We start from the raw sequence: 20,764 nt of genomic DNA, 5'->3' as shown, positions 1-20,764 counted from the left end.
TATGTTTGTTATCATAAAAAAGATCTATAGGAGTGTGGGCATATCCCTAACAATCTCTCTCTTTTTTATGATGACAAACAGATGATTCTCAAAAGAAATATGTAAACCAATTATTAATAAGATAGAGAATCATTTCACAATTTATCCACCTTTGTCAACAGTAAAAAGTGGGGTTAAATATCTCTATATTGTCTTGCCTCCTTTTAACATTGACAAAGAGTGTGGGAAAAATAGCTTCCCTCAAAATTATGCTAGGGATAAAAATCATTTAAATTTTATTTCTCTCCCCTTTTGTCAACGTGTCAAAGGGTCATTTCTCAAAAATATCATTAATCCCTCTCCCCCTTTTTGTAAACAATAAAAAGTGAGGGGAGTATAAAGCATAAGCTCCCCCTAGGATTAAGCACAAAGTTAAAAACCAAGATAAAACATATAATCAAGACTAAAACATGCTCCCCCCTAAGCATATGCATCATATAAAAATGCATTCAAATACAAACAAATATTAGGGTGAAGCTCCCCGTAACAGTATGCAATAAATATTAATGAAGCTAACGTACATTCATGCAAGATTGAACATTAAAAGTTTAAGATGGTTGATGATGCCAATTATTGTCAATTTTGAAAAATATTCTAGGGTTTCAGATTTCCTAGCAAATGTATCTATCAGAGAACCTATTGGAGTTGGATATTTCATCTCTATTCTGACGATGCCAAATCAGCCATCCATAAATCATTCATCTTTTACTTTGGCTCTTTAAGCCAATAGAATGAAGCATATATTGGCCCCCATAATCTCATGGGTCCATCCATGTTACAATCAAAATATCCTTTGGGTTTTTCAAATCATTTTGGGTGTGTGAAGTCTATATGATGTGTATGGCCTATGTGAATCATATGTTCCATACTGTGTAGGTGGCCTATAAGAATTAACATCTCTTTGAGTGTTATATGGCCTATGAAATGGTGCATATGATCGTTGTGGGGTATGTGACCTATAATGTGTTTGTGGCCAATAGGGAATGTGTGGTCTAAATTCCCTTTGAGGTCTATCATGCATCTTAGAGGGAGTGTAATAATATGCAAACTAGTCATCGTTCCATCTTGGAACTTTCCTTTGGTTTTGTTGGGATTTCTTCAACATAACATAGCAATGCTCAATGGTATGACCTTTCTTTTTGCAATATCTATAAACAACGTATGAAGAGAAGACATTGTTAGTATGGTGGGTCACATTTGGTGCTCTATCTTTTGGAGTAGTCACTTTTTCTTTTTCCTTACTTAGTGGTGGTGGCCCACCATCATAAGCAAGTCCTTCTTTGTAAAACCCTAATTTCATTTCCCTACCTTCCTTGTGGACAGGCAAGAATACTAGCAGAAAAGGCCAATACTGGTGTGGGCAAACAGGTAAAGTATACCTATAATAGGGATTAGGTGTAATAGAGAGTGTTACAGACTAAAGAGGGATGGTTTTAGCCCAACCAGTGGGAGAGCCTTGGGAATGACAAGCAAGCCTGTTAGCTTGGTAGAATTGAGGTTTCTAATCCTATGGCCCCCACACACTCTACTAAAATTAGGACCTTCCTTCTTTAAGCATTTTCCAATAGAATAAGTTAGTATAGTAACATAAATATAAATTAGGGATGATTAAACATAATTCCATACTTTTTTTTATTCAAATTCCATGGTAAAAGCACAAAAGTGGTAGGTAAGCCACAGCTCACCATGATTTGAGTAAGAAAAAAGTCTTATGGTGAGATAAGAGGGGAGGGGTTATTTATAGAGAGAGAGGTGAGTCGAGGGTAGCCTCCCGCTTGACCGATTTATCGGAGTCGGAGGAAGATCTCTCATCTGATGACCCTGAACAAGAAGGTGACGTAGTCGGTGTGAGATCAGCAGCAAAAGAAAGAAGAGGTGCCACTTTCCCTGCCCCCGGATAAGCCTTAAGTGTAATTATATACATAATAATATGTTATATATATATAAGCCTTAAGTGTAATTATATACATAATAATATGTTATATATATATATATATATATATAACTCTCCACCAAGCAAGTCGCTGGGAGGGTGGTTATAAATATAAGGAAGCCACCGACTATTGTTGGTTAGAAACCCTCAGTTCTCACATGCACAGCAAGGAGAAGAAAAGAAGAGCAGGAAGAAGGAGAAGAAAAGAAGAGAAGGAAGAAATAGAAGAGAGGGAATAGAGGGAGGAAATTACAGGAAATTACTTACCTAAAACACACCATAGATCGCTTCTATCCTTACATATGTAATTCATCTTGCTCAAGCTTAGAACAGTGTTAATATGTTAGAAATTACCATGAAAATAAAACAATAAAACTAGATGTTCTTAAATGGTTCAGTGAAGGAAGGTTTCACTAATTGGATGGTGTAAGACAGAAATTGAACACCTAAAGCTTGGGAGTAATGGCTGGAATTTGAATCCTTGCTCATCTGAGCTATATATAGTACATGCGTGCACTAAAATGGAATGAGATCTTAAAATCAGAAATGGGAATCTTGCTAATCAAGGCCGATTCTGGAATTATGTTAATTAGGAACTCCTCATGAGTTAGGGATCTTAATAATCTTCTAGAAATCTGAAATCAGAGTTGAAAAAAAATGAAATTAAGGCTTGGGATTGTGATGAATTACTAAATTAACATGGGGGTTTCCTGAAATTGAGGCCGAATAGGGCTAGGGAGCTAAAAATTTTACCCAAACCCTTAGGACAGAATTGCAAGATGTGATGAAAGTGGAATTTCAAGAGGGTTTCACTAGTTTATGGTTTTAGAAATGCATGCAAACAAAATTAGAGATGGAATACCAAATTAGAAAGTCAAAAACATTGGTATCCCATCTCTAATTAAGCAATTAACATGGGAATTTTTGGAATTAAAGAGAAATAACTGAATCTGCGGAATTCTGACTTTTTCGCTAACTAGTTCTGATGAAAAAAAAAACTGATTTGAGCTGAATTGGTACCCATAGAGTTTCCGTAAGAGAGGATTTATCTCAAATTGATGGATGGAAACAATGATTTTGACCTGTTATTACTTTTACATGGTTTGAGGAAATAGAAGAAAGGAGCAGAATCGGATTCTGCAAGTTTTGACCCAATAGGGGGGAGGCCACAGGCCGGCTTGTCGGCTCCAGAGTTCTCCAGCCGGTTGAGTTTTAGGCTAGAAGGGCCACTGTATTGCCCTGTACCCTACTGAACCTACTAAGGACATGGAATAAGGACAGTATAGCCCTTAACTAATGGTTTATTCATGGATATCAATCTTAGAAATTATGAAATTAAATATGATTTCTACTTGAACATAAATTAATAAAAGGGAATGGGAATAAGAATAACCAATTAAATTAGATTAACAATAAGAATTTAGTTACATACCAGATAACCTAAGTATGTTATGGAATAGGGAAATTGAATTGCAATTCGGGAATCTATCCAACTCAGAAAAGTGACTGGTCTAACCCTGACTACCAAGGTGAGTGGGTGGGTGCTCTGACCTTTTTTTTTAGAGTATTTCTTATATTTTTCCTTTTTCCTGGCTTGTATGTTCATGCATCAACTGGTTGTGGATGTGCATTATTTTCCTATTTTGAATATCTTAATGATGGATGGTGAACTGATGGATTAAGATGTGCAAGGTAAGTCAGGTATGATTGGGACATGTGCAGGTGCCCATGAGTTTGTGTGTGATTGTGGCTCTATGGATGAGATTCACAGTTGTAGTTATGAAATTGATGGTCTGGGGCATGATGTGGCTGAGGTACGTTTCCGATACCGTGGGCCCAGATTTCAATAGCATAGTTATGATTGTGGCTCTGACGATTTAGGGCGCGGTGTGGCCGATGTGTGTTTTTGGTATCGTGGGCCTAGAGGTCAGAGGATGTGTGTTGTGTGACGGGTGGTAATGATTGTAATATCGATGGTCTGAGGCATGACATGACCAATCATGGGCTTAGAGATTGGTATTATAATGATGGCGACTGATGTTTGATGGGATGCATGTAGCATGCATGGTTAGGATTCATAGACCTTGGTGCTACGCCCCTTGCCAGTAGGGAGTTAAGTACTGGCTGATCCCAAGGGTGGTGATGTAATACTGGTGACCGATGGGTTTTCTGGGACAGGTAGGAATATTAGGCAGAAAAGGCCTACCTTCCTTGTGAATAGGTAGGAATACTAGGCAGAAAAGGCCAATACTAACATGGGCAAATAGGTAAAATATACCTATAAGGGATTAGGTGTAATGGAGAGTGTTATAGACTAAAAAGGGCTGATTTTAGCCCAACTGGTGGGAGAGCCCTGGGAATGACAGGTGGGCCTGTTAGCTTGGAAGAATCGGGATTTATGATCCTGTGGGCCCCACACACTCTACTAAAATTAGGACCTTCATTCTTTAAGCATTTTATGATAGAATAAGTTAGTATAATAATATAAATATCAATTAGGGATAATTGCACAAAATTAAGTGTTATATATATATATATATATTAATATTATTATTACATATAAGGAAGCCACCGACTATTGTTGGTTAGAAACTCTCAGTTCTCACATGCACAGCAAGAAGAAAAAGGGAGAAAGAAGAAGAAAAAGAAGAAGAAGAGAGGGAATAGAGGGAGGAAATTACTTACCTGAAACACACCATATATCGCCTCTGCCCTCAGGTATGTAATTCATCTTGCTTAAGCTTAGAACAGTGTTAGTATGTTGGAAACTATCATGAAAATAAAACAATAAAACTAGATGTTCTTTAATGGTTCAATGAAGCAAGGTTTCTTTAATTGGATGGTGTAAGACAGAAATTGAACACCCAAAGCTTGGGAATAATGGCTGGAATTTGAAACCCTGCTCATCCGACCTATATACAGTACATGCATGCATTAAAATGGAAAGAAATCTTAAAATCTGAAATAGGAATCTTGCTAATCAAAGCCGATTCTGGAATTATGTTAATTAGGAACTCCTAAATGAGTTAGGGATCTTAATAATCTGCCAGAAATCTGAAGTCAGAGTTGAAAAAAATGAAATCAAGGCTTGCGATTTTGATGAATTACTAAATTAACATGGGGATTCCTGAAATTGAGGCCGAATAGGGCTAGGTAGCTAAATTTTTTACAAAAACCCTTAGGACAAAATTGCAAAATGTGATGAAAGTGAAATTTCAAGAGGGTTTTACTAGTTTATGGTTTTAGAAATGCATGCAAACAAAATTAGAGATAGAATACCAAATTAAAAAGTCAAAAACATTGATATCCCATCTCTAATTAAGCAATCAACATGGGAATTTCTGGAATTAAAGAGAACTAACTGAATCTGAGGAATTCTGACTTTTTCCCGAACTAGTTCTGATAAAAAAACTAATTTGAGCTGAATTGGTACCCATAGAGTTTCCCTAAGAGAGGGTTTATCTCAAATTGATGGATGGAAAGAGTAATTTTGACCTGTTATTACTTTTACATGGTTTGAGGAAACAGAAGAAATGAGCATAATCGGATTCTATAGGTTTGGACCCAACAGACCACAGGCCGGCCTATCGGCTCTAGATGTGATACCCTACTTTTAAAACCTGGTTTACTTACACGGTTGACCCGGTTTAACCATGCAGGACCCGAACCAGAGATGGTTAAGGCGGGTTCCCTATGGACCATGATGGCAAGGGTGACTTTGAACACAGGTTGGCCAGACAACTCCGAGTCAGTTCCAAAGGAGACGGGTGTACTTAAGCCGTGTACATGCACGTATCATAAGGCCATGTATGGGTAATGCTGGTATGTGGCCGTATCCTAAAGTGTATATGTATTATATATCTTGTGTCGAGAGTTAGATACATGCCGAGAGTCAAATTCCATCGAAATCTCAACTGTTTGGCTAAGTTTTGACCAACAGGTGGCAAGACAAAATCTCAATTGCACGTATCTTTTCCTTTTTCTCAATTAATGCATTAAAGAGTGAGTGAGAAGAGTAAAGAAGAGAGAGAAAAGAAAGGAACAAAAAGAGGAAGAAATGATTTTAAGCGATGCCGAGGTTTGATTTTCTCATTTCGACACCGAAAAAATGATCCCCAACACGAGACCTACGGTTTGAGGTGAGCGAAGGCTATACTTCTTAAACTTTCACAAAACCCCAAGTGAAACCCTTGATTTGGGTAGAGTTCCTTGAGATCTTGTTAATCCCACTTGAGATGATGAATCTAAGGTTTAATAGATGGTCTATGTGTTGATTTTGAAGGTTTAAAGAAGTGTTTACAAGATTTGAGAAGCATTGGTGATTTCTGGAGTTAAGAGGTGATTTTGGGGTTTTGGAAGAGTTCTTGAGCAAAGAAGGTAAGATTGCTTTTCAATCCTTAAATCTAACTTAGATCTAGGTTGGAATCATCTTATAAGACCTTAGATGTGTGGAAAATGTGATTGGAACAACCTCATTTGATTTTCCCAAGGTTGAGGAACATTTCAAAAGAGAAAACCAATTTTCGCCCCAACAGGTGGGCGAAGACTAGCGGGCAAAGCCGCCCGCCTGTTGGGGCAGCACCTTAATTCCAACAGGCGGGCGAAGACCAATAGGCGAACTCGCCCACTTGAGGGGGCCCATCGGTTAAACCGGTGGGCTATCTAGCTTGCCTGTTGGACCGGCGAATGAAGACAGGTGGGCTATCTGGCCCACCAGTCAGATTTTTTAGCTCGAATGGGTCCAAAACGGGCGGACAACCTTCTTTTATGATTTTAAACATGATTTAAACATCAAACCTCGTTAGTTTTGACCCTAAGATGCTGAAATGCTAACCTCATTCGTTTATGATAGGTTCCACTAGAATTTACATTTCTCACGTCGGATCTCACCCGTACCGAACGTGAGCTTTGTACCCGACAAGTAAGTGGGGAGAGCAAATTTGACTTTATTTTAAGCTTATTTTTGCATCATTAAATTATATCTAGACTAGCCATGTCATCATGCAAATTATGTGTTGATTAGTCATCCTCGTATGCCATTCGCACGTATTGCTTGTGCATTCTAAACAAATGATTCATGATATGTGTGTTGTGCTTTACATTCTCAATGCTAAATGATTGATGTGCTTATGTGATAAATGATTGGATTACTGTACATGATGCATTATTAGACTAGATGCCATAGTTGATTTGGAAACGAGTGCATTGATGGCCTGTGGTATGGGATGCGGTGGTACCACGCAATCATACTTTGTCATATAGGAGCATGTGGTTTAGGATTATCATTCCCTGTGCTACGGCTCTTCCCAACAAGGGTTGAGGTGTTGGGTTATCACTTGGGGGGAAACAGTAGTCGTGGTTGTCGGGTCACTGTGGCAATTAGATATACGCCCGGCTGGTCATTAGGACAGTCGACAACCTCAGTGGTATATTCAAGAGGGCCAATCGTACTGCTTTTAAATTTTCGAGGTCGGTACCTTTATATTTCTGTCATTTACTTTTATATTGAGAGCCAGTGGTCGGCATGCTTTACTTTTTTGAGTACTCATGGTGGACCTTCTCCGACAACCCTGTGGGTATATTGCGGGATGGAGTTCGTGACTCGTACCTGAGGCATATGCGCACTGTGGTTGTGAGTAGTACATAATCTAAGACTTAGTAATGTTGTTTAGGTGGATAAGATTTAAAATGAATTGCATAGCATATAGTGCATATGGATGTGAATGTTTGTGTGGTCTTTCTTTTCACTTACTGAGCTAGTGAGTTCATCCCATGCACATCTCTTTTAGATGATTTTACAGGTCACCTGCCTGAAGATCAGGAGTCAGGCCCCATAATCGAGTTTCCTGTTGAGGATTGGTGGGTCCCTGAGGAGTATGAGCACGGTGCTGATTGCATGTGAGAGGGCTGTGCTGCGGGACTATAGTAATGACACCGTACAGGATTTCGCTTTTTAATTTTTTTGATGACCTCCCCTTTTGTGTACTTGATACATAAATTGTTATTCTTTTTGTGTAAATATCATACCTGCAGGCCCTCATATACTTAGCTATATACTACAATTTAGGTATCAAGTATATTGGAGATATTTACAGGTAATTTAAGTCTTTCGCTGAACTTTTGAACACTTATCTTAGATGTGGGTATGCTGTGGTGGGGTACTGTATCAGATGATCCTGGCAGGTTTGGGTTAACCGGAGTTAACTTGGTCATCGGTCCGGTTCTATGTGAACGGGGTGTGACAATGCTGATATCAAAGCGTGATACTCTATCCATTCACATCATACCATTTAGACCCCATAGAATCTATAATAGGAAATGGGGTTGGGTATATGTAAAACACATTAAAGAATTAAAAGCCAAATAAAAAAAATGGTTACATTTAATTATTGCATTTCATGGCATGCATTAGAGAAAGTTTGCTTAGAATAAATAAAAGATTAGTTATTTGATTGTATAACTCATCGAGTACGGATTTAATAAAATTTCGACAGCATAACAAAGCTAAAACAAGATTTTTCAAAATTTTCAAATAGAAGCACCTGATAAACAACATACATATATGAATAAGCATAATCAACAAAGGCTAACTAACGTTGTTACAACCAAATTACAATAAGTTTGTCAAGCAGAAAAAACTAACTAAAAGTCACCAACAACATCATAACACCACACTAGCAAGTCCAAATTACAGAGAAAAAAAAAATCCACCATAAACACATAAACAACATAGAGACAAGTAAAAAACTGACTAGGATAGGCAAGCTAAGTCCTCAAAGACCCTCATCATCATCTAGTTATACTACTCCATCCCTCCTAGGCCTCAATTTAATATTGAGCCGACGATCGTAGTAATCAAACCTCGCATTCACTAGTTGCACATCCCTCTGGAGTCAGGTAAAGTCCATTGAAATAGCATTGACTGTTGTGTCCAAATCCTCGCTTAATCTTAGGAAGGAATTCTCTAATATAGCCTGCCTTTCTAAGATATTTTTCTCTCTAGTAGCACTCTCATCTAGTCTTCTCAAAAGCTGATCTTGCTATCTTTTAAGGCCCTCATGTTGGTCATCATGCTCTCAAAGTCAAATGCGTCACTCTCAGGTGGTGGGGCTCTATGCTGTGCGTCTGTAGCCCTAGCAAAGTCAGAATCAGCATCTCTCGAATTAAGAGAATCCTCCTCGAGGATATCCTCATCCAAAAAGTCCTCGAATTGAGGAACATAATCCTCATCCTCCTCACTATTTTCCTCCTCCTCCATATGGACATCCTCCCTGTGGACATTCCCCCTGTTCCTGCCTCCTTGAGCTCCTACCCTCTGAGGACATCCACAAGAGCTTGGAGACCCATCCTGCATAGGTTTTCCCTACTAAATTTATCCGCTGGAGTCTTTCCCTCCTCACCACTCAAATCCACCCCAAAGAACTCGAAAACCCTGGTGAGGGTCCTACCATATGGGAAACCTCTGTTCTCAGGATGTGTGGCATGATGCTCCATAGTCTTAAGTATAATGTAGGGCAAGCATAAATGCTCGGCACCTCCCTCCAAGGCCTTGTAGATGCAGAAGGCTATATAGGCTGCCATGAAGCCAGCTTGGTTCCTATAACCTCCTCTAGGGAGCAAATTAAATTAAACCAAGCGAACAAATACACGAGCCTCTGGGTTGAATGTTGCCTTTGAATCAGGACGCACCTTGCCGCCACTAATGGTCTCGTAAATATGGTCCTACATCTCCGAACTTAAGGATGGGCCCACAGGCTTACTCCTTGGGGGGCTATAGAATTGATGCCCAACTGATGACATATCTAAAATATTAGCAAGAGTGTCTACAGTCAAACGAATGTTCACCCCCTTCATTATGCTGGTGATTGAGTACTCCCTATACTGGTAAAAGACCTCCAAATTACAATAAAATCTTCGAACAAGATGTTCATAGCATGGGCGGTCAATATTAAGGATGGACTGCCAACCCAGTGCAATAAATCTCTCTTATAGTTGAATCTTATTGAAATCATAAGTTACCACGGTTTTCTCCATCATTACAGACTTTTTTAGAAAGGTCTGCCAATTCGTTGCTGCCCTCAAACTCCGGAAGAGTCCCTCATCATAGTCTAGAAGATCTATGGGGGCATGTCCTTGTTGCCTTGTACGAATGGCTGAGGAACTAGTTCCTACACCTTTCCTTTTTGAAGTTGTGGCCCTACGTCTATTGGAAGAGGATGCAGGTTCCTTGCCCTTGAGAGAAGACATCTTAGTAAGAAAAGAGAAGAAATAGTGATAAGTAAGAATGTTGTATGACAAAGAAAGTAAACAGGAGGGTGAGCAAGAACATGTAAATGCACCCAAATACATAATGTGGATCATTATAAAAAGAGGGGTGGTTAAGCCATGGAGAAATGAATAGGAGGAAATCCCCGAACATGACATCCACTAGCATGTTGAAAAATGGAAGAGTAACAAAGGAGTATAAAGCATGGCAAGTGAGAAGTGATGGAAAGCCTCATAAGAATTTTCTCAAGTGGGGTAATTGGTGTCAAATGGTAGAAAGCCCCCAATTTCATGTGCAAGTTCAATCCAAGAGAATGAAAATCCCATAAAAGTACAGAATTTGAAGCTTACATGTCAATGATAGTAATACCTATCATTATACAACCAAGAATATGCAAAAATTTCTATTATGACATTGTGGTGCAAGGAATGAGAGAGATTCAAAGTTGTTCACAAGTATGGATTCCAAGTGTAAGTCAAATACCATTGCACTAACAATTAATGGTAAGTGATTCAAAGTTGTTCCCAAGTATGGAACGAAGTGAAGAGAATCATAGAAACCCCAGAATTTTTTTTTTCAAGAAACCTAACATAAAAGAGATGGATTTTCATAGAAATGAGATGGAATTGCAAGCATATACAAATTTCCATGATCTTTTCAATAATGTAAGTGCAAATCAAGGATAAGAAATCCTATTTGAGTTGTTAGTTGGGGAGAAAAGAGAAGAAATAGAAGAAAACCCCAAATTGGAGAAATTATGGCACGATTTGGGATTTTTTCTTATAGATTGAGTAGTAAAGCCCAAAACTATGAATGAGTCACAAAGGAAGCATCATATTCTCATGGAATGACTATTCTATGGAAAGAGGCATGAAAGAAGTCAAGTTTTGAGAAGTATGGATGGATTCAACACCCAAAATATATGTTCCAAGAAGAGAAATGGAGAAGAGACTTACTTGAGAGTGAAAGATGCTTGAATCTTTCAAAACCTGCGGAATCGTTGAATGAAATCGTGAGTGGATGCACCAAGTAACCCTCTAAAATTGCCTTGAGTTGAGCCTAAGAGTAGAAGTTAGGGGAAATGAAGATTGAAGAGGCTTAAAAGCCCCTTTAAATCTACCTCGGGGTGGACCAGTGGGCCCCGACCCTTGTCGCCGCCGGTAGGGAAAAAAAAATCGAGCGGGACCGCCGTCCTACTTGTCGAAGCGCTAGCACAGTACTCTCGGGGCTAAGCTATGGCTGGATGCAAGACATCATACGGTACAATACCCCGTGTTTTGGCATATGACTATGTGGCCAGGTTGAAAGTTTAAGGTTAATCTAAGAGTGTGTGAACCATAGAGTGACATTGATTTCATGGGCTATGTTATAGAATGAGAAATAATTATGTGCTTATGTAAATTCTAAGGTGCTTAACCAGTGTTTGTGTACGGTATGATCCAGGTGCAAGGACACAATGGTACGTACTAGATCTGGTAGCAATGCTCGAGGAACCTCACGTGGTCCTCGTTCTATCAGTCGACCACTAAATCCTTAAAGATTTGACAGATTATGGCCAGATTGTGTAAAAAGCTAAAACCATAGAAGATAAGCAGAAGGGAGAACAATCCCTCACACCAGGATTATGGAAGAGGACTAATCCATTTCCGGACATAGGCAACTCATCCAAGGTATACCATGGGTCGTATAGTTCTGGACCTGCATATAGACAACCCTATAGGCCATTTGGCTACCTTCCTCGACTAGCTGGTGGTCCGGGCTCTACATCTTTTCACTCGAACACTAGTATAATTCCTACAGTCACAAGGCCACCCAGTCCCCCATCTACATCAGGTCAAGTACAAAGGGGCCCTACCCCAGTTTCGGCATCACAGATCCGTTGCTTTAATTGCCACTCTTATGGGCATTTTGCGAAAGACTGTCGGGTCTGACCAGCGTTACCATCTAGTCAGCCCTCTGTGTACAGACCTCCTTTAACTCAGGGGAATCAATCGTAAGGAAGAATGTATGCCTTATCAGCTGAGGAAGCTGAGGCCAGCATAGAAGTGGTAGCAAGTACATTTCAATTTAAGATTTTCCCTTATGCTAAATTTTGATGACCTGCTATACTTATATGTATCGTTGCACTAGGTGTTCTACCTATATCGGGTATACCAGCCTATATCTTGTTTGATTCAGGAGCTACACATTCATTCATATCTAAGAAATTTGCTGAGAAACTTGGTATGTCGTCCAGGACACTAGATCATGAGATGATTGTTAATATTCCTACAGGTAAAGTTACACAGTTGAAGGAGGTGTATGGGTCATGCCCAGTTGAAATCAGTGGAAAGAAATTGAATGCACAACTCATCAAATTCAACATGTAGAATTTTGACATTATACTGGGCATGGATTGGTTGTCGGCCCATCGAGCAAATGTGACGTGTGCTGAAAAATTAATTAGGGTGATAAATGATGAAGGGAAAGAACTGGTATACCATGCAGATAAAATAAAACGGGCTAGAAAGGTCCTCATCTCTGCTCTTCAAGCGGTAAAGTTGTTGGAAAGTGGATGTCAGGGTTACTTAGCATCGGTACTTGATGTTGATGCAAAGGTTACCCCTCTAGAAGAGGTAGAGGTGGTTAAGGAATTTCTCGACGTCTTTCCAGATGATCTGATGCATCTACCTCCTGATAGAGAGTTAGAATTTGCCATAGACTTGATTCTTGGAGCAGCTCCAGTGTCAAAAGCTCCATACAGGATGGCACTAGCCGAATTGAGGGAGTTACAGATGTAGTTGCAAGAATTATTGGAGAAGGGGTTTATTCGCCTAAGTGTTTCACTTTGGGGTGCCTCAGTATTGTTTGTCAAGAAGAAGGATGGCACTTTGCATATGTACATCAATTATTGGGAATTGAATAAGCTAACCATTAATAACCGGTATCCATTTCCATGCATTGATGATTTGTTTGACCAACTACAAGGTGCAAATGTATTTTCAAAGATAGATCTTAGGTCAGGCTATCATCAGCTCAAGATAAAGAGCGGTGACATACCCAAGACAGCTTTCAGGACTCGGTATGGTCACTATGAGTTCCTAGTGTTATCTTTTGGATTAATCAAACATTAGCAGCATTCATAGATTTAATGAATCGAGTATTTCACGATGTCCTGGATAAATGGGTAGTCATTTTTATTGATGATTTCTTGATCTACTCTAAGACGGAAGAGGAGTATACTCAACACCTGAGGATGGTATTACAGAGGCTGAGAGAACAACAATTGTTTGTCAAATACAGTAAGTGTGAATTTTGGCTTAAGCAAGTTGGATTCCTTGGACACGTAGTGTCTAAAGATGGAATCGAGGTGGATCCTGATAAGGTGAAAGCAGTAGTAGAGTGGGAAAACCCCAAGAACGTTATAGAAATTGGAAGTTTATTGGGTTTAGCTAGGTACTATCGGCGCTTCATTGAGAATTTTTCTCGGATCTCAACACCAATGACTAAGTTAAACAAAAAGGGGTAACATTTGAATAGATAGAGGAATGTGAGAAGAGTTTTCGGAATTGAAGAAAAGGTTGGTGTCAGCCCCTATGTTGACCATCCTTGAAGGCACAGGTGGAATGACAGTCTACACTGATGCTTCTAAGGTCGGGTTGGGTTGTGTTCTCATGCAACGCAGTAAGGTAATAGCATATGCATCCCAAGAACTAAAGGAATATGAGAAGAACTACCCCACTCATGACTTAGAACTATCCACAGTCATTTTTTCCCTAAAGATTTGATGACATTATTTGTATGGGAAGATGTGCGAGATATACAGTGATCACAAAAGCCTTAAGAGAGATTTGAATATGAGGCAAAGGAGATGGCTCAAACTCATGAAGGATTATAACTGTGACATTCAGTATCATCTTGACAAGGCTAATGTAGTGGCGGATGCGTTGAGTTGGAAGGCATAGACTGTGTCACTCTCATACTTAGCAGTCAGCTCACAACTTGTATAAGAGGCGATGCTAATGGATGAAACCCTCTTATATGAAGGGGCAACCTTAGAGCTTGAACATCAACTAGGAAACATTAAATGGTTGACTGTATCCTTGGCAGATCTACAGGTGTATCCGTCTATTAGGCAAGAGGCGATAATAAAACAACCTTTGGATCTTGAGTTGCAACAGATCAGAATTAAGATTCAGGAGCAAACAGTGAATAACCTTGACTTCGTTTTAGCTAGCGACGGGGCATTATTGTTTCGAGGTAGGTGTGTGTGCCTGATGATTTGGAGATACAAAACAAGATAGTGTAGGAAGCACATAGCTCTGAGTACTCACTCCACCCAGGAAGTAAAAAGATGTATAAGGACCTCAAACAAAACTACTAGTGGCCAAACATGAAAATCATTATAGCCCTATATGTGGCGACTTGCCTTACATGCAAAAAAGTAAAGCTGAGAGGCATCGACCTTATAGTACTCTTCAGCCACTCCCAATACCAAACTGGAAGTGGGATAGGATTACGATGGACTTTGTCACCGGACTTCCATGCACACCTAAGGGGATGGATGCTATTTGGGTCATAGTTGATCGGCTTACTAAGACCGCTCATTTCATTCCCATCAAGACCAAATTCTCTATGGCCAAGTTAGCATGACTTTATATGGATAACATAGTGCGCTTGCATGGAGTGCCAGTGAACATTGTGTCAGATAGGGACCCAAGGTTCACTTCCAGATTTTGGAAAAGTTTTCAGCATGCTTTGGGATCATAAGTGAACTTGAGTACTGCCTTCCACCCACAAACTGATGGTCAGTTAGAGCGAACCATACATATATTAGAAGACATGCTTAGGGCATATGCAATGAAAATGTGTGGTAGTTGGGAAGAATATATACCCCTTATGGAGTTTACCTATAACAACAGTTATTAAGCTACAATTGGGATGGCTCCATATGAGGCATTATATGGTAGGAAGTGTAGAACTCCTCTGGATTGGAATGAGGTAGGTGAACGCCGAATGTTAGGACCTGAAATGATACAGATGACATGTGACAAGGTCGATGTTATTCGAGAAAGGATTAAGGCAGCTCAGTCGCGTCAAAAGAGCTATGCAGACACCTGCAAGAAAGACATTGACTTTCAAGCAGGAGAAAAGGTGTTTCTCAAGATTTCTCCTACTAAAGGGTTGCATAGGTTCCATAGAAAGGGTAAGTTGAGCCCGAGATACATTGGCCCATTTGAGATTTTAACTCAGGTTGGCTCAATAGCCTATATGCTTGCTCTTCCACCTTAGCTTGGAAATGTTCATAATGTATTCCATGTATCCATGCTGAAGTGATACGTTCACGATCCATCGTATGTGTTACCCGTGGAACTAGAGTATCTAGAAGTTGATATGACTTATAAAGAATAGTCAACCGAAATCTTGGACCGAAAAGTGAAAACCCTTCGCAATCGCTCCATTTCCTTCGTAAAGGTACGATGGGAAAACCATTCACTTGAAGAAGCATCTTGGGAGAAAGAAGATGAAATCCAAGCCAGGTACCCTCATATTTTCAAACAACCAGGTACACCAATTTCGAGGACACAATTTTCAAAAAGGGGGGTAAATGTGATACCCTACTTTTAAAATTTGGTTTACTTACACGGTTGACCCGGTTTAACCATGCAGGACTCGAACCAAAGAGGGTTAAGGCGAGTTCCCTATGGACCATGATGGCAAGGGTGACTTTGAACACAGGTTGGTCAGACAAGTCCGAGTTAGTTCCAAAGGAGATGGGTGTACCTAAGCCGTGTACATGCACGTATCATAAGGCCATATATGGGTAATACTGGTATATGGCCGTATCCTAAAGTGTATACGTATTATATATCGTGCCAAAAGTGAGAGACATACTGAGAGTCGAATTCCATCGAAATCCCAATTGTTTGGCTAAGTTTTGACCAACAGGTGGGCGGTCACAGGTAGGCGAACCCACCCACCAGTGTGACCCACCCATGTGGTTACTAGATATACTCTAGTATAAATAGTACTTATTGTGTTTTTCCTTTTTCTCATTTAATGCAATAAAGAGTGGGTGAGAAGAGTAAAGAAGAGAGAGAAAAGAAAGGAAGAAAAAGAGAACGAAGAAAAAGAAAGGAAAAGGAAAAGAGGAAGAAATGATTTTAAGCGATGCCGCGATTTGATCTTCTCATTCTGGCACCAAAAAAGTGATCCCCAACACGAGACCTACGATTTGAGGTGAGCGAAGGCTATACTTCTTAAACTTTTACAAAACCCTAAGTGAAACCCTTGATTTGGGTAGAGTTCCTTGAGATCTTGTTAATCCCACTTGAGATGATGAATCTAATGTTTAATAGATGGTCTATGTGTTGATTTTGAAGGTTTAAAGAAGTGTTTATAAGATTTGAGAAGCATTGGTGATTTCTTGAGTTAAGAGGTGATTTTGGGATTTTGGAAGAGTTCTTGAGCAAAGAAGGTAAGACTGCTTTTCAATCCTTAAATCTAACTTAGATCTAGGTTGGGATCATCTTATAAGACCTTAGATATGTGGAAAATGTGATTGGAACAACCCCATTTGATTTTCCCAAGGTTGAGGAATATTTCAAAGGAGAAAACCAATTTTTGCCCCCATCGATGGGCGAAGATTGGCGGGCGAAGCCGCCCGCTTGTAGGGGCCTGCCTATTGGGGTAGCACCTTAATTTCAACAGGCGGGCGAAGACCAACGAGCGAACCCACCTGCCTGAGGGGGCCCACCGGTTAAACTGATAGGCTATCTGGCCCACCTGTTGGACCGACAGGAGAAGACAGGTGGGCTGTCTAGCCCACCTGTTGGCCCACCAGTCGGATTTTTGAGCTCGGATGGGCCCAAAGCAAGTAGGCAACCTTCTTTTATGATTTTAAACATGATTTAAACATCAAACCTTGTTAGTTTTGACCCCAAGATGGTGAAATGCTAACCTCATTTGCTTATGATAAGTTCCATTAGAATTTACATTTCTCACGCCAGATCTCACCCGTATCGAACGTGAGCTTTGTACCCGACAGGTAAGTGGGGAGAGGACATTTGACTTTATTTTAAGCTTGTTTTTGTATCATTAAATTATATCTAGACTAGTCATGTCATCTTGCAAATTATGTGTTGATTAGCCATCCTTGTATGCCATTCGCACGCATTGCTTGTGCATTCTAAACAAATGATTTATGATATGTGTGTTGTGCTTTACATTCTCAATGCTAAATGATTGATGTGCTTATGTGATGAATGGTTGGATTACTATGCATGATGCATTATTAGACTAGACGTCGTAGTCAATTTAGAAACGAGTGCATTGGTGGCCTGTGGTATGGGACGCAGTGGCACTATACAATCGTACTTTGTCACATAGGAGCATGCGGTTTAGGATTATCATTCCCTGTGCTACGACCCTTCCCAACAGGGTTTGAGGTGTTGGATTATCACTTAGGGGAAGCAGTGGTCGTGGTTGTTGGATCACTGTGGTGGTTAGACATACGCCCGGCTGATCATTAGGACAGTCAGCAACCTCAGTGGTATATTCAAGAGGGCTAATCGTACTGCTTTTAAATTGTCGGGGTTGGCACCTTACATTTTTGTCATTTAATTTTATGTTGAGAGCCGGTGGTCGGCATGGTTTACTTTTCTGAGTACTTATGGTGGGCCTTCTCCGACAACCCTATAGGGGTATCACGGGATGGAGTTCGTGACTCATACCGGGGGCATACGCACACTATGGTTGTGAGTAACACATAATCTAAGACTTAGTAATGTTGTTTAGGTGGATAAAATTTAAAATGAATTGCATAACATATAGTGCATATGGATGTGAATGTTTATGTTGTCTTTCTTTTCACTTACTGAGCTAGTGAGCTCATCCCACGTGCACATCTCTTTTAGATGATTTTGCAGGTCACCTGCCTGAAGATCTGTAGTCGGACCCCACAGTCAAGTTTCTTATTGAGGATTGGTGGGTCCTTAAGGAGTATGAGCACAGTGCTGATTGCATGTACGAGGGCTGTGCTGTGGGACCGCAGTAATGACACCGTACAGGATTTCGCTTTTTAATTTTTTTGATGACCTCCCCTTTTGTGTACTTGATACGTAAATTGTTATTCTTTTTGTGTAAATATCATTCCTGCGGGCCCACATGTACTTAGCTATATACTACAATTTGAGTATCAAGTATATTGGGGATATTTACAAGTAATTTAAGTCTTCCGTTGAACTTTTGAATACTTATCTTAGATGTGGGTATGCTGTGGTGGGGTACTGTATCAGATGATCCTGGTAGGTTTGGGTTAACCAGAGTTAACTCGGTCACCGATCCGATTCTATGTGAACAGGGTGTGACACTAGAGGTCTCAAGCTAGTTGAGTTTTCAGAGGCTAGAAGGGCCATTGTATTGCCCTGTACCCTACTGAACCTACTAAGGACATGGAATAAGATAGTATAGCCCTTAACTAATGGTTTATTCATGGATTTCAATCTTAGAAATTATGAAATTGAATAGGATTTCTACTTGAACAGAAATTAATAAAAGGGAATGGGAATAAGAATAACCAATTAAATTAGATTAACAATAGGAATTTATTTATATACCTAGTAACCTAAGTGTGTTATGGAATAGGAAAATTGAATTACAGTGCGGGATTCTACCCAACTCAGAAAAATGATTGGTCTAACCCCGACTACCAAGGTGAGTGGGTGCCTTGACCTTTTCTTTTGGAGTGTTTCTTATATTTTTCCTTTTGCCTGTTTTGTATGTTCATGCATCAATTGGTTGTGGATGTGCATTATTTTCCTATTCTGATTATCTTACTAATGGATGGTGAACTGATGGACTTGAGATGTGCAAGGTAAGTCAGGTATGATTGGGACATGTGCAGGTGCCCGTGAGTTTGTGTGTGATTGTGGTTCTATGGATGAGATTCACAGTTGTTGTTATTAAATTGACAGTTTGGGGCATGGTGTGGCCGAGGTACACCAAAGGTCAATAGCATAGTTATGATTGTGTCTCTGACGATCTAAGGTGTGGAGTGGCCGAGGTAAATTTTTGGTACTGAGCCTAGAGGTCAGAGGATGTGTATTGTGTGATGGGTGGTAATGAGTGTAAAATCGATGGTCTGAGGCATGGCGTGGCCAACCATGGGCTTAGAGGTCGGTATTATAATGATGGCCACTGAAGTATGATAACATGCATGTAGAATGCATGGTTAGGATTCACAGACCTTGGTGCTACGCCCCTTGCCAGTAGGGGGTTAGGTACTAGCTGATCTTAGAGGTGGTGATGTAATATGGGTGGCCAATGGATTTTTTGGGACTGTGGCTACATGCCCCACAGTATGGGTGACCGATGGATTTTTCAGGACTGAGGTTGTTGGACTAGGGTTACCCATCAAGGGTTTGTTGGGTGACCTATGGGTTTTCTGCGACATGTAGGCTCCTGACTCGTAATCTAGTTTGTATCGTTGAGGGACCGATGGTTTTTCGAGACCAGGGATGCGAGCTATGTTGTAGTAGCACTAATACATTGGACTTAGTAATTGTTGCTAGGTAATGTATAATAAAACCGGATCATGATCATTATATGATTTGTCGAGCATACATTGCATCATTTGTTCTAGTTTGCTTGAGTACGCATGACATTCTTTATTTGCTTATACTTGCATTATTTGTCTGCTTATGCTTTCATTATCTGTTTGCTTGTGCTTTCCTGCCCCCACCCCTCCCTGAGCATACCTGTGCTCACCTCTCACATTTACCCTTTCAGATGTTGAGGTCACATCCTTCGTGGCATACTATTTTTTAGATGATGCAAACCGGTGCTAAGTCAGGACTGGATTTTAGCAACGGTTGTGAAACTTATGTCAGCGAAATGTCAAGATTTGATGGGCTTCACTATTATTCCATTCTTCCTTCTTGATGTATATATTTATGGATGTGTAGTGAGTATATAGCCTGTAGTTGTTTCCGACATGTAATTTTTATAATGTAATTTATCACTTTAGTACATTATCAGTGATATTTATGAGATTTTATTACCATACTCTGCTTTTAGTTGTGGTCTTGTGGGCATTTGTGAAATTAAGATACTGCATTTGTAATCCTAGAGGGTTAGGCTGACTAGATGTTGGTGTCCAATGCCGCATACTTTGGCCAATTTAGGCAGGGTGTGACATTCTTTGTCCTGAGGAATTTTGCATTGGGATCCTAGTAGGGTATCCAAGTTCTTTTGACCTTTGGTGAAGGTGTGTAAAGTAGATTTCAATGTGTCATTTTCTATTTCTAATTCATCCACTTGGGAAGTTGGGATTTCTATTCTATCATTCAAGCCTTTTAACTCATTCTTTAAAGACAAGTTGGAGGTCTCCAATTGAAGGCTATCCTCATAAAGAGATTCAAAGGCTCCTCCTTAAATGTCATCTTCGTCTTAATCATCATTATCAATAGATTTGCAAATTGAAGAGTTTACCTTATTGTCTTCATCCCCATGTGCTATGAGCACCAAATTTGTGACTTCCTCATTTG

At 39.9% G+C, this 20,764-nt stretch overlaps 1 long non-coding RNA gene across 1 annotated transcript; it reads left to right on the top strand.

Moving 5' to 3' along the window:
• Positions 1 to 4,545: 4,545 nt before the first annotated feature.
• On the top strand, positions 4,546 to 20,280 carry LOC122063154. Its single transcript, XR_006135213.1, has 2 exons — positions 4,546 to 4,690; positions 20,007 to 20,280. It is a non-coding gene; the product is annotated as an uncharacterized LOC122063154 (long non-coding RNA).
• The last annotated feature ends 484 nt before the right edge of the window (positions 20,281 to 20,764 follow it).

Source organism: Macadamia integrifolia, unplaced genomic scaffold, assembly GCF_013358625.1.
Source record: "Macadamia integrifolia cultivar HAES 741 unplaced genomic scaffold, SCU_Mint_v3 scaffold1222, whole genome shotgun sequence".
NCBI lineage: Eukaryota > Viridiplantae > Streptophyta > Magnoliopsida > Proteales > Proteaceae > Macadamia > Macadamia integrifolia.
The sequence above is the reverse complement of the archived record's forward strand: the minus strand, read 5'-3'. Positions and strand labels throughout refer to the sequence as shown.